The sequence below is a fragment of the Orbicella franksi genome, chromosome 13 (genome assembly GCF_964199315.1).
Source record: "Orbicella franksi chromosome 13, jaOrbFran1.1, whole genome shotgun sequence".
In the NCBI taxonomy this organism is placed as follows: domain Eukaryota; kingdom Metazoa; phylum Cnidaria; class Anthozoa; order Scleractinia; family Merulinidae; genus Orbicella; species Orbicella franksi.
In genome coordinates this window covers 23,678,688-23,697,033 of record NC_138157.1, presented here as the reverse complement: position 1 = coordinate 23,697,033, position 18,346 = coordinate 23,678,688, and the positions used below count along the sequence as shown (strand labels likewise).

The window sequence follows — 18,346 nt, the reverse complement described above, 5'->3', positions numbered from 1 at the left end:
TGGATGCGAGCTTCACTCCATCCTTCCTTCCTTCCATCCATCGATTCCTGTAAACTTTTTTTGTGATCAAATCCGCTGGTCAATGTATAAAGCTTTTGCAGTCGTGGCAAACTTTGAGTCACATCTGATCTGAAGGTGAAACAATTTCGTTAAGGAATGATTAATTTTAACTTTTATTAGCTATATTTCTCATTTTTCTTTACATTTCTGAAAAAAGTACTCAATATCTTACCGAAGAAACGATCTACATTAAATAGATTTTTGCACGAACATTTTTATGTGAAGCTAATTATATGAACAGCTCATTTCCCAAAGGTGTCTGCTTAATGCGGGTTCAACCGTGTTCGATTGCTGAAAAAGATATTGAAAATCACAAAATTGATGAGCTGTATGAATTTTTGAATGATTCAGGCCGTGCTTAAAATTATTAGATGATCAACAGACGAGAATTGAGGAGAATTTGAATAATGCATTTTGCTAATATTTATATGGTATTCCCGACATATCTAATCAATTGCTCGGTAATCAAACACCAATTGTTTGATTGGGTTTGGTAGTTGAACATAATCAAAATTCGCACCAAAATTTGGTCAATCAAACAAAATTGAATGTTTGATTACCAAACATTTGACAATCGAACAAAATCGAACGTTTGATTACCGAATAGTCAACAGTCATACTCAATCAAATGTGTGATTACCAAACTCCAGTTTGTTTGATTTTTATGCTTAAATATTAACACTGATAAAAAACAAAGTATTGAAAGAGAAAATGCCAAAATATTACCCTATTATCAAAGAAGTGTATATTTGGCGGAAGTTTTGTATGGTGAACGGTCCCCTTAAACCCCTCAATTTGATAGGGTGATTGTCACATCTGCATAACACCCCATTTGGGACTTTCATACCGGGAAGCCTGGGTACTAGTTTCGTGGCTTGTAGGGACAATTTTCGCGGGAAAAATTGTAAATATGGCGGTCCTTCATGAATTGTCATAGTTTTAAAAACTTTTCATCAGAAATTCGTCTTTGGAGGTAGAAAACCCTATGTAAAGGTTAAGAAAATACACATACCCGCTTTCAAGTTGTTGGCCATGCAGAAAGAAATTCAAGAAATATGGAGAAAAGTACAGAGTTTGACAAGGAAAATTGCGTGAAGTGGTTGGCAGATATCGGAGCCTCTACATCTGGTTCAAAACAAGAACTAACAATGAAGATAAATCGATTATCAAGATATCCAGGACTAATCCAGAAACTTGAGGCAAAGTCAGAAAAAGCTTATGTATTTCCCTGTAGTCTTGATTCCGCGGATATTCCACCTGCCACAGCCAAGTGGAGGGCAGCCAACGACGATTTGCCCAAAATCAACAATAAAATGTTTACTCAGTATGTTTCCATGAAACGGGAAGGTAGTGCTGGTCAGCAGAAGAAAGCATTACAAATGTTTACAAGTAGAAAAATTGTCAATGTCAAAACTCTTGTCAACAAGCGAGTAGTTTACGTGAAGGTTATGATAAAAAAGTCTTACGGGTCAATGTAACCGTCTGTTACGCAGGGTGCACAGATTAGCAATACTCAGTAATTTATCATTTTGAACTGTTCAACAGATAATCCACACGTACTTAAATGTATTTGGCTTCTTAATGAGATTGGAGTAGCTAAATTGCTCTTGTTGTAGCCTTTTTACAGCAATCTTCAGTTCCTCATTTTGTTTATTAGTATTTTGCTGGGTTTGTTCAATGTTTCGCAATTTAATTTTTAAACTGAGATTTTTAGTCCTCAGTTTTTTAACCATGTCTTGAGCATTAGTCAGCTGCTCGGTCAATAGCTGCTTATCTTCTTCCAACGCACCCAAACGAGTAGATAACTGTCGTTTAGATAACTTCCTTGACCTTCTAGCAGTTGGCTGATCTCTTTCTGTCGGAGCTTCTCTTTTTTTAGATCCCGAAACGACACAACACCGCTTGGCCAGAAAAAGTTTCCTTTCGAGACTACTTACTTTTCGTTTGGCAGGCTTTGTTGCTTTTCTCTCTAGTTGAGCTTTCGCCTGTTTAAGCGTTTTTTCCCAGTGTCTCTAATTGAGAGGCTGGGGCAGGGATGTCAGGAAAATCAGCACTCGCGTTCACTCTATATCCACGGCTCCAATGTTCCGCACAAATATGGCTAGAATGCCAGGTTATACCCGTCGTTTGAAGAATCCTGGTGTAGGCAGCTTGAACCTCAGGGTCACAGGGCAAACGATAAAACTTGGTCGATTCCCCTTAAGGATTTCGCGTTAGTAAATTGTTGGTACAGAATGCTGAACAACAAAACCACTTCACCATTCTTTCTTGTCACACTGCCGCCATATTTGTTGTTGTCCCTACAAACCGCGAGACTAGTACCCAGGCTTCCCGGTATGAAAGTCCCTAATTAGGCACAGCGAGGCACGGCGTATGGCAAGCCGTTTGTAGCAAAATTAAATCCTTGCAATATATGTTTAATCCTTTAAATAACGGTTTTATTTAAAGATAGAAAAAGGCATTCAATCCAATGGTAAATAAAATTTTTGGTTCAATTCAATCTTTTAATTTTCACGATTCAATCCAATACCTGGAATATTGATTCAATCCAATACCTAAAATATTGATTCAATCCAATACCTAAAATATTGATTCAATCCAATACCTGGAATATTGATTCTATCCAATACGTAAAATATTGATTCAATCCAATACCTGGAATATTGATTCAGTCCAATACCTCGAATATTGGTGCAATCCAATACCTGAAATATTGATTCAATCCAATACCTGAAATATTGATTCAATCCAATACCTCAAATATTGATGCAATCTTCCTGGGCCGAGCGCGGCCAACAGGAACGAGAGTAACTAAGCACTAGAGAGCACTGAAAACATGGCGGGCGAAGGAGAACTAGAGTTAGAAGTTGAGTTTCCTAAGTTTCTTGCAGACATCTTGGATAAAACGGAAATAATTTTTGAGAACTTTGACTCAGAAGTTGGAATCATGGAAGACCATTTCTTAAAATTCCTGTTGAGGTGCTCGAGGAACTTTGAGGACTAGGATTCATCTGGACAACGATAACAAAGATGATTGGAGTTTGGAGATGGACAATTCACAGAAGATTGACAGAGTATGGCTGAGAAGATATGAGGGGTTTCAACAACTTACCTGATAAGGAACCGAAATCATTCAAGAGTATGGATATAATTTCATTGCAGGTTTCTTTAAGTCCATTGGGTTACGGGTTCAACGGAGAAGAATAAGAGAAAGGTTAGCAAAATTAGATCCCCAAAATACTGTCTTGAGATGGGGTGCGTAAATTCGCTTTGGCATCTGGATGGACATCACTCTCTGATCCGATGGAAAATATTAATTCGGCTGTATAGACGGATTTTCACGGAGAATAATGTTTTTGAAATGTAGTGCCAGCAATAAAGCAGAAACAGTTCTTGAATTCTTTCTGGATGCCGTTAAGAGAGACGGAGAATTTTGGCCTTCGAGAGTACGAGTAGATCATGGTGCTGAAAACGTTGGTGTGTGCGATACAATGGAGCAGGTTAGAAGAGAGAAGAGGGGCAGCTTCACTGCAGGGCCATCAACACAACCAACGAATTGAAAGATTGTGGAGGGATGTTTCCGTTGTGCTTCCCACTTGTACTTTTACACTTTTTGTAGTATGGAATTGTCAGGCATCCTGGACACTGATAATTCAGTGCATCTTTCCACCTTACACTTAGTTTTTCAACCAAGGATAAACCTTGCTCTTTGCCAGTTCACTGAAGCTTTCAACCACCAAAATGTAAGAACAGAAAAAAAAACTGGTTGCCATACCAAATGTGGCTTAATCATATGATGCAGCCTGAAAACCCCCTTTCAAATGGAAAGTCATATGATTTTGAATACTATGGTGATGATCCTGATGGTCCAACTCCATTGGACAGTGATAACAATGTTATAGTTGAAGAAATTGACCTGGGACAACATGATTCATTGCAGTCATTTGTATTGGAAAGGGTAGATCCCTTAAGATAATCAAGTCAAATGGGAGTAGACATCTTCCAAGAGGCTCTAGAACTAGTGACAGTTAAACTTGGGCAACTGACAATTGTATAATACTACATGTGTGTGGGCTGGGTAAAGGAGATTATGGCCCTTAAAGTATTTTGGCAACTCAATTCACAACAGAAAACCTCACCCTGTATCAAGTAAATTATTTTCTCATCTTCCTTTTCATTGATATACAAAACTCAGAAACTGCTTGAATTACAGAATGCCTAACTTCTAGCAACACAACTAAACTGAAGAGAAATCAGGGCATTTGATAACTGCCATGTGCACTACTCTGCCTTGTAGATTTTTCAGGTGCTTATCAAAACAGATGTTAAAATGTGGCAAGGTTAATTTGTTATCTTATTTTCAAAAGTACCCAGGAGACAAGACTAACCTCTTGTTGCACTGGCATAATGGCTACTAACAGGACTCATGTCACTAGCCAAAACTAACCTTGCACCAGCCAGCCTTTTTCATACACAGCTTCACTGACTTTTTTATAAGAGTGGTCAATCTTGGACATTTCTTGTTGCATCTAAAATGTTAATAATAATCACTAAGAAAATTTCACTCCCACAAACACGAATCCTGTTTTTCTTCAATATGCTTATGTTCAATCTCTGATGTACTTTTATCAGTGTTGCCATTTTCTTTTATCTCCCTTTAATAGTTAAATATTTATCATATGCTTATTAAGGCAATTATTTCCATGAAATTCACTCATAGTTTCCCTGTTTTCATTAGTTTCTATTCTCTTCAGTTTTACTTTGTCAGGATAATTCTCAATTTTGTCTTCATCCAGTAGACCAGTACTCCATTCCATCATGATTGTCACAATGGCTAGTGAAAGTGCAAAATCTACTATTCAAAACTGAAATGTGTGGCTAGTTGGCAGTAGTGTTAGCCTTGAGCCCTGGGTACCCGATAATATTCACAACAAATTGGTGCCATGTTTGTAATAGAATATCAAGAAAAACATCGTTTTTAGGAAAGAAGTACCACATGTGGGTTAAATAATGCAAAACATGAGACAACAACATTGAAAAACTTAAAACACATCCCAATGTTCAATGATTGCTGTCTTGTAAAATGTAAAGGTTCTTATTTCAAAAATAACTTAAAGCCAGGTTTACACAAGCAGTTTTTGTGAGAAACATGTTTGACTGTGCACACGGCACAGCAAAAATTTTGTTTACAGTTCAAAGTTTAGTGTGCCAGTAATGATTGGACAGCAGAAATATGCACAATACCAAAGACCAATGTGGTAGCAAAATTTGCCACAGTTTATGTTATTTGCCACAAAAAGCTAGCACACACAGCTTTTAATAAACAAATATGTTTGTCTCATAAAAATTGGTTAACTTACATCTACAAAAGCGGCAGTAATAGAATCTAAATTTTCCGTGTCCCTTGTGTCTCGGTTGTAGCAACGTCTCATTTACCTAAGCAGACTAATGGTTTGATCAAGAACTTCGGCATGCGCTTCTGCAACTTCTGAGTCAAAATTCTCAAAAATTATTTCCGTTTTATCCAAGATGTCTGCAAGAAACTTAGGAAACTCAACTTCTAAATCTAGTTCTCCTTCGCCCGCCATGTTTTCAGTGCTCTCTAGTGCTTAGTTACTCTCGTTCCTGTTGGCCGCGCTCGGCCCAGGAAGATTGCATCAATATTTGAGGTATTGGATTGAATCAATATTTCAGGTATTGGATTGAATCAATATTTCAGGTATTGGATTACACCAATATTCGAGGTATTGGATTGAATCAATATTCCAGGTATTGGATTGAATCAATATTTTACGTATTGGATTGAATCAATATTCCAGGTATTGGATTGAATCAATATTTCAGGTATTGGATTGAATCAATATTTTAGGTATTAGATTGAATCAATATTTTAGGTATTGGATTGAATCAATATTCCAGGTATTGGATTGAATCGTGAAAATTAAAAGATTGAATTGAACCAAAAATTTTATTTACCATTGGATTGAATGCCTTTTTCTATCTTTAAATAAAACCGTTATTTAAAGGATTAAACATATATTGCAAGGATTAAATTTTGCTACAAACGGCTTGCCATAACGGCACGTCTCCCAACCCCAGAATGCATCGGGAACGAAAGAATATCGATGTAGCGTTGCACTTTCGTCCTGCGTGGCAGACAATGTCTAACACACATGCCATTAGGGACAGCGCGTCTCCCAACCCCAAAATGCTTTGGAAATGAAAGAATATCGAGGTCGAAATGTATTATGGACCAAAATATAACAAGACAGCGGGAACCTGGTCTCTAACATTAGTAGGCCTGGTTAATTTTATCATTTTTAGCGGGTAAGGTAAATCCTGAATAAAATTTTTCACTTGAATTGCTCCAAGCATTGTTCAATATTTATGTATAGAATGATCCTTGAAAAGTTGAGCCGTCGACAGGGCAAACCCAGTGCTTACAATACTGAGATGAGGTGGTTTTCGAAAGCTTTTCGCCAGCCCAAAACTCGGCGAGAAATCGATCGACAAATTCAAAGCCATGATCTGGGACAATCCTACTGACGATATGCTACCAAGTTATGGTAAGTTTTTTTAAAAGAAAAATTAAGAAATGACTTCATGTGGAGTGATGTCGTGATGTGTAGGCTTATTTTTCCAGGTATATCCTGAACTAGTACTGGAACCGGCTAAAATATGCAATAAAGTTTATGTAATTTTGAAGATAAACAAAACGAAAATGTGTGCACGGGCCCGAAAAAGTAAAATGATGTAAAATAGAAAATGGGATATCCTTATTTTGTAGCTGAAAAAATGCGATTAGGGTTTTAGACATGGTGTCGAAGGGTGGAAAGGGGGTTGGGGGGGGGGGGGGTTTGGGGGATGCCATCTCCAATACAGTATCACAGTTTTGTTGAATTAGAAACCAGTGACGCTTAGAACTTTATAATCTTATATACATCTTTGTCCGCTAGCAGCCTACTCCAACTCCACTTTTTTAGGTCTATTACCCCACTCCCTTAGAAAATATTTAATAAAGCCTGATGAAAAGTATATCATGTTGTTACTAATTAACAGGATTGACTGCAGATGAGCTTGCCTGTCTTGCTGCATCGGGAATGCAAGGCTGGGTCTATACTGATCATGTCACATGGGTTTTAAAACAGCTTAATGACATGCAAAACAATACCATGCTACTATGCCCAATGTCGTTGTTAATATCTACAATGAGATGATGAGGAAAGCTAAGTTACTTAACCCTGGACCATTAAAAAGGCTGGTTTTCACTCTGAATGTGGGACAAAGATATGGCAAAACGTTCATTGGCAACCCTCAAAATGGTGGTAATCATTGGGTACTGGTAGATGTTGAGCTGCGACCTTTCATGAAGATCATATACTGTAAGATGCTGGCTTGGCAACCTCCCCCAGACATCATTGATGTCGTCAATGATTTTGCACGGTACGTTCCACAAGTTGGAGCGCACAAAAAGAGTCATTTGGTGCTTGCCCACTCTCCCAGTGCAACTAATTGGCAGGGTCATGAATGTGACTGGCGATGCCGTAACTATTCCCTGCAAAGTTGCACTGATACATGTGGTGTTATTACTCTGGTGAACGCAGCTGTGGTAGCCTTGCACAGCCCTCTTTTCTGATGGTTAACGGGTCCAGTGATCAGAGAATCAATCTTCTTGCAACACCTGACCCAATACTGGTTATATTTTGTGTCGCCCATGAGCAGAGACGAAGCCATATTCTTGTCAGTGTTAAACAAATTTTTAGTTTGTTTATTGTGGAAGTGCCACAACTTCCACTGATGACCACTCCATCTTTCCCTCACCCCCATTAGTGGTCATTATATGGTTTTACACATTGTGCTGGCATTATTTTGAGCATAGTAGCGAGGCAAAAGAATCTAGCATTACGCGGGAATAACAGTGACAAAAACTGGCCAATGTCTTTTGAGCATAATATATAGTGAGATTTTTTGATCATCAAGCATTTGCATAATGACAACAAATTTGAGCATTATGTGTAAAACCCTATTTCATGACCCATTTCCAGTACTATTCTGATATTTACAACACATGTTTGCAAACACAAAATCCTTTAACAACAGAAAGACAACAATGTTGGAAAGGAATACTCCTTCTAACATGAACCAAATGCACTGCCCCATGAAAAATGCAGGACATGTGGTTAGTGTAGTACAAAGATAGAAGAGTGCTTTTAGAAACCTTTTGACCTAAGTTTTCATCTCTAAAATGGCCCTTGTGATATGATCAGTAGCAGGCTGTACATGTTTTCATGACGATTTGAACAGCTAGAGATAACTGTGCAACCTGAAACTAGCCTTCTAGCAGGCTACTGCCATATTGGCTTATGATATTGGCTTATGTTATCCACAGGTCTTGAGCTTCCTCATTGTGAAGAACATCATCATAATTTACTTTGATCAAAATGAAAAAGATCACCAGGGATAATGAAAACCTGGATCTGCAGGTCCCTTGGCAAAATTGTTTGTTTGATACTGTGCTAAGTAGAGAAGATGATGTCATTATTTAGAGCATTTAGTGCAGGAAACATTTTCACACTAGAAAATATATGAAATCATTACAGGTCAGACTAGTGAAATTTTAAAAGCTGATTCTAACTGTTTCTGGACGACCCATATGGAACATGCCAGGTCTCTTTCAACTGAAATCATTTTGTTATTAGCAAAAAAAGGACAGAGCAGTCATTCAAGACTATTCCAGCAGCTTGTATTAATAATAATATTAGACCATGTTTTTGATGTTCTGTAAAATAGAACAGGGATAAGCATGTGAAATCATTATTGGCATGAGGTGAAACTAGTCTTGCGTTTCACACATTTAATTTCAGTGAGCTATCACAATACTGGGCATCGTGCTTTGCATAAATATTTGATCAATCAGCTCATTTCCGTAGGATTTTTATCAACTTGATCCCCACCACAGATATATGTATGTACATGTACATGTAAGTACTGAACAGCACAGTGCGAACTATATTGATTTTGCAACAAGTTTACTATTAATTTAATATTTTTTTGCCATACATGGCTCGAGTAACATTCTAAGGAAAATTGGACTCTGAGTACATGTCTGACATCTACTGTCATTTCAATATTGTCATATAGTTATTTCATATTGTTCTAGAGTTTTTACTGCTTTTAAGCAACAAATCTGAAACAAACATTACATGCAGAAACAAAAAAAACAGATAAATATTATTATATATTATATTATATATTTTCAGGCTTTCAATGTTGGTATGTGTGTGGAATTATAATGGGATTACGGTATGAAATTCTGTATTACTGCATTAAATACACGACAAGCCGTTATGATTATTGTTAATCAAATTAAAGAAACTACATATAATTTCTACATACACAACACAAGCTAAGGTTCGTTTACTAGTAACAAATAGGTCAATGAATTGCAAGATAATAAATACCGTGGTGCACAACCGATCTGATGAGCAAAAATTTCTCTGACTGAGACGTTCGAGGGATAATTTGTGTTTCCTTTCAGAAATATTTCGAGAAAACGTGGGCTGGTGGTCGCTAACTGCGTTTTAAAGCTGAAATCAACCAGGCGTTTCAAGTGTTAGAGACCAGGCTCCCACTATCTGATTATATTTTGGCCCACAATACATTTCGATCTCGATATTCTTTCGTTCCCGATGCATTTTGGGGTTGGGAGACGCGCTGTCCCTAATGGCATGTGTCTAACACCTTTTGACCAATTGTATGTGTTGTTGTTTCTTCCAATGAAAATACGTTGTGATCGTGTCCTCTGAGATTATTTTACTGGGGGACGGGACGGTGTTTGCCAGTTGAAAGCTCGAAACCTATCGATTGTGACTTTTACCGTGAGGGTGTTTTGCCGGATCTTTCTGCATGTTCCGAAACACATTTACAGCTGCCTTTGAAGCCTAATATTGTTGGTAAGAAGCTTTGTGAAGTGTAGTGTATTGTATTATGTTGTTTGTAGAAATGGAGTGAGCAATTTATATGGCTCAAGTCTACGAAGCCATTTCGACATGTTCATCAGCAATCTAAGTTTTGTTGATCGTGTTGCTTTCAAGCGGCACGAACTAAGCTGGCACTAGTTTGTATAGTCCACACTGTTGTGTTTTGAATTTTGCAATTAAGATCTGCCTCCGTCACGGGCATAAAGAAACGCTGTCGTGCAGACAGAGCAAATTTTCACTCAGCTTATTACCACCTTGTATCGCCAAATGCCACCAAATATACAGCTTAGTTGGATAAAAATGCTATAGAGCAAAGCAAAAACAGTAGTTTCGAAATAATGTGCAGGATTGCAAGGATTAAAATTGGTTACAGTTCAAGAAATTTGAGTTTAGTTCAGGATGTCAAGAAATCGAGTTTACCATTCTTGTGACAGTTTGAACTTTCGAGCCTTTATTTTGTCTGGTATTTCTTTGCTTCTATCAGTATTGGGAATGATTTCTACCGATGTTAAAGTAAGCTTAAAAGTAATCTCCTGGGCACAATCATGAAAACAAATGCACAATACATTTCCCTGAATGTTTCCTACCAAGCACAGTCTCTAAAAATAAATTAAAATAGGTCACCATGCTTGCAAAAGAGATATGATGTACCAGTCTTACCCTATTTTGCCAGGTCTTTTAAATAGTACTATTCATTTATTTTATCACTCCGCATTACATTTTGCGGTGGCTGGAAGGTACAGTTTTTTGATGAACTTTGATAGACATACATGAATTTTTGAGCATAAGGAACAACATAATAAACAACTTATGCAAAAGAATCGAAAATAATCCAAATAACATACAATCCATGAGTAATGATTTTGTTTTTGATGCTATTGAATAAGTGTAAAATTCTGCGCTTGAAGCATTCGCAATATAGTGCTAAGGAATCACCAGTTAAGGTCAGGGTTGTTTGTCCTTCTGTTCTTCTTTTCCTCTGTTGTTGACTTGCTACCTTTAAGCTGTTTGTTACGAAGCAGTGTTTTGTAGACACGCAGTGTGTATAGTCATCATGTGAGGCTGCTTCAAGAAGTGCTTGCCTAGGTTTCCTTTTCTATTCGGCTGGTCCAATTAATACATATTATAGTTCACCACTGAATTTTCTCCGATTCTTATTGGTTTAAATGGATCACGTGACGCAATAGTGTTCATCTGTGGAGAGACGCTATCAGCCCATAGTGCCTGTCTGAGGAAAATACCTGGATGGATAGTACTCATCCGCGTAAATGTTTCTGTAAAGAAGCGGGCTTACAGAAAGTAAACAATTGAAATATATTAAGTGGGTTTTTGTCTGTTTTCTTTTTCAAATTTTACATTTGGCTTCAACGACCTTCCATGGCTTTGATCTAAAAAAGTTGAAAATAATTCAATATGAATTTTGAACTGGCACATGGAAGAAAATTTAGTGGTGAACGATAAAGACAATAGAGTGTTTATGTCTGGGAACTATCGGTTGATAGTTGTCCCTTGGAAATTTGATGTTCTTAAAACTAGCATATTTGTTTTAAGAACATCAAATTTCCATGGGGCAACTATCAACCGATAGTTCCTCGACAGAAACTCTCTATTGTTTAAATAGGGATACATGCCAATACCTTGTCATGTCTTCATTAGGTGGCATTGCCATTATCTCTTTGTGCCAGCTCTTGTGTGAGGAACATTGCCATTCTTGTTATCTTCTGGAGAATTTATTCATGTTTTTGGATACTTGGTTTTTTTTTGTTCTTTTAATGTAAAAACAATTAAAGAAGGAGAAAACGGTTTGTTTATCTACACTTCTTTCGTGCTCTACCGCTTCCTGCGTGCTTTACAACAGAACAGAGCACAGTCGGGGCTTCTTTATTTGTAAAGTAAATATATATGGGTTATTGACCAAGTGTGAGGTCAAGATGGCTGGATATTGGCCAAGTTCATTTTTGTGAGTTTATGGACCGAGACGGAGTCGAGGTCCATAAACTCGCAAAAAAAGAATGAGGCCAATATCCAGCCATCTTGAACGAACAAGCTTGGTCAATAAAGGATTTATTATATGGCTTTCGGGGAAATTTTTCTTGCGGGACACGGCAGGTAGTCCCGAGCGGGCAAGATAGCTCCATCTTGCCCACTCAGGTAGCCAATCACAGCGCAGGATTTGATTCATCTTGCCCGCTTGCGGAGCTAGCCATATAATAAGATGTAGTTCTCACCAGCTAAACTTTGCCACTAGAGATTCAGTCTGTTCTGTTTTGGTTTCATTGTCAGTTGAAATAGACTTTAAAAACCTAGGTCTTGATAAGATAGTCATACTCTTGCAGTTGTTTCTGATTGAATTTTGTTTTCTTTTAAATTTCCCTTTACTGAGGAACAGCTTTTAATCTACAAGGCTGTACATGTATGTTATTTTAAAACAGTCAGTGTAACTTAAAATATAATTGCATTTGTGTGATTTTGTGTTTAACAATAATGCTTTGAATTTCTGTTTTTGCAGTAATGGATGATCATCATCGGTTGGATGAGGGAAAACATGCACAAACTGAAGAAAGTCGTAGTAGAGAAGGAACTAGGGATGGTGAGCATCAGCCCTTACCATGATATGTATCAGTTGCCATGCATTGATAACTCTTTTAGAGTTGTGTCTTGCCAAAATAATTCATTTTTTTGTTACCTGTACGTAATTGGGTCTTAACTGTAATGGCAGCACTTTCTCAAGAATTTTAGGGCTTGTGTCCTCATATTATACTTCAATATCTGGTTAGCTTATGAGTTTTTTCTTGTACACTAAGTACTCCAGCAATACTAAGAAGAAAATTGCAAACCAAATGTGTTAGAGGAAGCCAACTTTTATGTATTAGAGAAAGCCAACTATTATGTGTTAGAGAAGGCCAACTATTTTTCAAAACACATCTTCTTCGCACCTGGATAAATTAGCCAGTTTCTAGTTTTTAATTCCTTTTCATCCCTGCTATGAAGGCTTAAAATTTAGCGCAGGGGGTGTTTAGTAGATGGAGTTTCAAAATCTTAAGGAAGAAGTGATTGTACAGTACCACGTTAATGCACAGCTTATTATTCTTGTGTATCCATTAAACTAGTCAACAACCCATTATCCCCACTAGAACAAAATAATTTTGTTTTTAAAATTGATATAAAATAAAAGTCTCAACTTACCGGTAGTTTGGGAGGTTCTGTGGTATATTATAGGTTAAGGTATAGATGTATGGCAGTGATACAAGCAATCTTTGCTGCATGTTACAAAGAAGATATTTGCATATCATATGTAGTTACTCAAGCATTTGTCACATATTTTTTCTATTCTTTGTTGTGACTCTTATTTAAAACCCCAGAAGCTGTGAACAAGACAGCTTGTAGGAAGTTGAGCTTTCTGTGTTAGCAAATGACAACCTTAACTTAAATGACAAAACTGGTAAACCATACATGTACAATTGCCCCTACTGTATTCTACATGTATACTTACAACCTGCAAAGCACTCACTTTCTTTCCTGCAATGGTTTGGGGCACAACAAACATAAATGAATTAAGAGAGGTTGAGGAGTCGAGGAGGCAGAGTAAAGAAAACTTTTGGATTCTGCAAAGCTCTTAGAATGAGCTTGACGGCTATTAATGCAGTGTTCGACACTAACTTTCTTGCTAATTTGCCCTTTGGGCAAGTAGTTCTGTTTTTGTTGGTTCCCCGTGTGTCTTTTTAGTTGCCTACCTGGTAGACTTTTGTTGCCCATTAGCACTCACGAGAAAATTTCAACTTGCAGAAATGCTCAGCTTTTTTATAAACTTGCCTTCTTGTTTTGGTGTTGCAACAGTGATTCATTGGGTGATTAATCAGTCATAGAGCACAACCCTCACAAGATTTTAAACATCCATGAACTGTGCCCACACATTTTGATGAGACTCCACTTTTCTAACAAATAGACCCAGTGAAGCACTTTTACTGGTCAAATACAATGAACCAACTGTCATGAATGAAAACATAATTCATGCCCAGAAGCACATCATTATCATTAATATTATTGTTATTATTTTTGTTGTCATCGTTGTTGTTTTTATTGCTATTTTTATTTATTATTATTGTTATTATTAATAATTGAAGGGGTGAGTGCAAAACCATGCTAAGTGACGATTTGGGTGAAAAAAAAAATTTCGCGAAAGGGCTTGAATTTTTGCATGCGGTCTTCAATGTTATAGAAAAACGTGGTCCTGTATTTTTGTCGCTGGTTTTTGCTTCGTTTATAAAGACGCCGCTAGGAAAACCGAGTGGTTTTTCTGCATACGCAATATCTCGAAAACGAAGCGAAGCTTAGCGGAAAAACTACGGGACATTGTTAAACATACCTACACAAAACTGTATGGGAAATTTGGAGCGTTTTCGACAAAGTTCACTTTTGATTAAGATACCTAGCGCCCTTTTCCCGCCGAGGTCTTCAAATAAACGAAGCCGGACCTTTGTTATGATAAACAGAGCCGACCCTTTGTTATAATAGCCAAGCCAAGCCTTTGTTATAAGTCGAAGTCTCGCCTCGATTTATTATAACAAAGGATCGGCCCGCCGCGACCGCAAGGACTTTGATTTTACTTAGAAACCAGCAAAATGTCAATTTCACGCAACTTATATAAGCTCAAATTTATTGATTTCAGGTCAAAAGTGGTTAAAACGTTGACTCGTGTTAACGCGCGACGGCAAGGATGTTGATTTCTCTTAGAGAGCAGCAAAATGTCAATTTCACGCAACGTAAAAGCTCAAAAATGTCGATTTCAGGTCTAAATAGGTAAAAATGCTGATTTCACGTTAACGCGTGACGGCAAGGATGTTGATTTCACTTAGAAAACAGCAAAATGTTAATTTCACGCAGCGTATAAGCTCAAAAATGTTGATTTCAGCTCTAAATAGGTCAAAATGCTGATTTCACGGTAGCGCTTGACGGCAAGGATGTTGATTTCACTTAGAAAACAGCAAAATGTTGATTTCACGCAGCGTATAAGCTCAAAAATGTCGATTTCAGCTCTAAATAGGTCAAAATGCTGATTTCACGTTAACGCGTGACGGCAAGGATGTTGATTTCACTTAGAAAACAGCAAAATGTTAATTTCACGCAGCGTATAAGCTCAAAAATGTTGATTTCAGCTCTAAATAGGTCAAAATGCTGATTTCACGGTAGCGCTTGACGGCAAGGATGTTGATTTCACTTAGAAAACAGCAAAATGTTGATTTCACGCAGCGTATAAGCTCAAAAATGTCGATTTCAGCTCTAAATAGGTCAAAATGCTGATTTCACGTTAACGCGTGACGGCAAGGATGTTGATTTCACTTAGAAAACAGCAAAATGTTAATTTCACGCAACGTATAAGCTCAAAAATGTTGATTTCAGGTTTAAATAGGTAAAATATGGCGGCCGGAAAATAGTGTTAACATCTGGAACTTACTCTGGTTATCTGGGACAATGACTATCTGCACTGAACAAATAAACATCAAATAAGCACTTTTCCAAATACAGCAACGTCTTAAATGGCTAAAAATCACGAGATAATACATATTTTTCGACAAACGCGATCGTAGCTTTATGTCACGCACCGCCTAACAGTTTAACAAATTAACCCTTCTGCGCAACGTACGGGTCTCCATACATCTGCATGTCCGCTGATTCCAGAAGTTCAAAACACTACAAATCATGCCGATATGAAATAAAATCAAAGCAACCTGGATCACAGATCTATGTTACAATCGATCGCTACTTGTTGGCCATTATTATCTTTAAATGAAAAAAGCCGAAACAGTCTAGTTACCAGTTCGAGAAACGCGAGCAGAACGTGATCGCAATGCATGCCGGGAAGGGTCTTTACACCTCGTGCGCGGGAAAACATGGCGGTCGATACAAGACAAATTTTATCACTCAAAAACCAGTTCTCGCTTTCCAAACTTTGACACTAGCAACGCTTGGCAAATGGGCCACAACTCACGAGAGGGTATTTTTCTTGGGCAAGAACTGCTCTTGGACTTTGCTGCCTGGCTCGATCTGACTTCGAACGCCGATAACACGATTACGGTATATCAGCTACCTTCGAAGTTTCAGAACACATTTTGATTCTTTAAAACGTGCTGATGACTTACGGGTTTATCGAGGCTTTATGATGCCTCTCAACCACCAGGCAGGCACACAAGGTACTTTAACACAATGCTTAAGATATTAGTTGACAGAGCTCTAATGCGGCACATCTCTTTTTAGTTCGATGGTATTTCGTTTGCCGCTCGATCGATTCACGTGTTGTGCTCACGTCACAATAGCCGATGTAAACAATCTGTTCCCAGATTTCCGCTCTATATATGCTGTGAGATTTGATTTTGACTTCATACACTATAAACAGTCTGCCTGTTTGCTGTTCAACAAATAAACTCCTAAAGACATGGCTGGGAAAAGCCAAGTATTTTTGCATACGTTATAACTCGAAAACGAAGCAAAATCCAGCGACAAAAATACAGGGCCGCGTTTTTCTATTACATTGAAGACCACATGCAAAAATTCAAGCCCTTTCGCGAAAATTTTTTTTTTTCACCCAAATCGTCACTTAGCATGGTTTTGCACTCACCCCTTCAATTGTCTTTTTAACTATATATTAAGGAATGGCAAAAAGATGGCTCAGCCTGTACCTGTAGTGGTTATTTTGTATTTGTAATCATAGATTAATAAAACTGCTTCTCTTCCTCACCAGAGATCAGTCGGGGAGTAGCTTACAATCCTGACAACAGTGCCCCATTTCTTTTTGAGTCACAACAGTAAAACTTATAGCCAAAATGTTGCCATACCGTACAATTTGTGTGGAAAGACTTTGACACAAAAGTTATTTCCAAATACTGTTGCAAAATGCATCTTTGAAAATTCAATGAGGTTATCAAGCATTTTATAGTATTTTAAGAACTAGGAATTAATACTTTTTATGGTTCGCACGATCACTAATTGACTAGCCACTTTTATTTAACAAGCTTTGGGGCAAGCTTCTCACAAAATTTGGGTTCATGGCTTGTTTTGGAATGTTAGAGTTGAGTTTACATGTCTTTGACCTTTAAGTTAATACTTCTGAACTTCTGCTCAAATGATTTCCCCAAAACTTGGGCATGGTTTGTATTAAGTCAGAATAAGCTGGTTCCAGAAATTGAGTAAAAGTATGCCAGCAAAATTTTTTTTACTGGTAGTGTTGTTGTCCAAAAAATGGGGTCCAGTCAAACACCAGTAAGAATAAAAATATTTTCCCCAGTAAATGGAATTAAGTAACATTATCACCGAGTGAAACACAAAATATTTCCCAAAATTTCTTAGCCAACACTTCAAAGCCCCAAAATTTATGTTGCAAACTTTGACATGGGGTAGTGTGCCCACAATAACTGTAGAACCACCTTAAGTAATGATGAAATGGAATCAATAGAATAACCATGATAAGAATGGTGTTATCCTTTTGATACAATATTAATAACAAACAGTGGGGCTTGACTTTCCAAAATTACAGATTACAGATCACAGATTACAGATTACAGATCACAGTTTTCAAGCAACATACATTTAAATAGAAAGGAATTGTTAGCCAAATTAACTTTAACTAAAAATAACAGGCACTTTTTAAAAATAAAGTGGTTTGCTATTAAACAGTTAAAAAACAGTTCCTTTATATTGCTCTATGTAGTAACAAAAAAAATGAAAAGGGTTTGTCAAACACAACTCGATACACCACCACCACCCACATAAGTTATGATACTCTCCCATGTAGATGTGGAAGGAAAACACCTTGTTTTCACTCTAAGAGGAACTGGAGTTTGCAAGCCCTGACAGCAAGCCCTGACAGTTGTTCAGATTGGTTTCTTTGGAGTTAATGACAATAAATTGATTAACACCAAATTAATTAAGAGAGCACTCGACAACCAAATTGATGGCATTTTGTTGGGTTCTTCATTAGGCCGTTGTTGTTGTTTTTTTTTATCATGAAAGAACTCAAAAATGATATTGTTCGTAAAATGCTTGACAGTGGCCTTATAAATGAGTAGTTTTATGGACGTTATTTTGAAGATATGCTGTTGATGGACAAACCAAATAAATCTGACATGTTTTACAGTCAACAAATTTGAAGATGGCTTGATCCATTTCCTGGACATTTCTCTGAAAAGAACATCCATTGACATTTATAGGAATCACACAAACACTGGACAGAATGTCTTGTTTTCTAGTCAAGTACGTTGACTTGCCAAAATTACTTGGGTTAGGCCTTGTTGCACCAGGCTTCTCGTATA

At 37.4% G+C, this 18,346-nt stretch overlaps 1 long non-coding RNA gene across 1 annotated transcript; it reads left to right on the top strand.

Annotated features, from left to right (window-relative positions):
• The first annotated feature begins 6,209 nt into the window (after positions 1-6,209).
• LOC145464967 (uncharacterized) lies at positions 6,210-17,071 on the top strand. Its single transcript, XR_014041476.1, has 2 exons — positions 6,210-6,626; positions 7,120-17,071. It is a non-coding gene; the product is annotated as an uncharacterized LOC145464967 (long non-coding RNA).
• Positions 17,072-18,346: the final 1,275 nt, after the last annotated feature.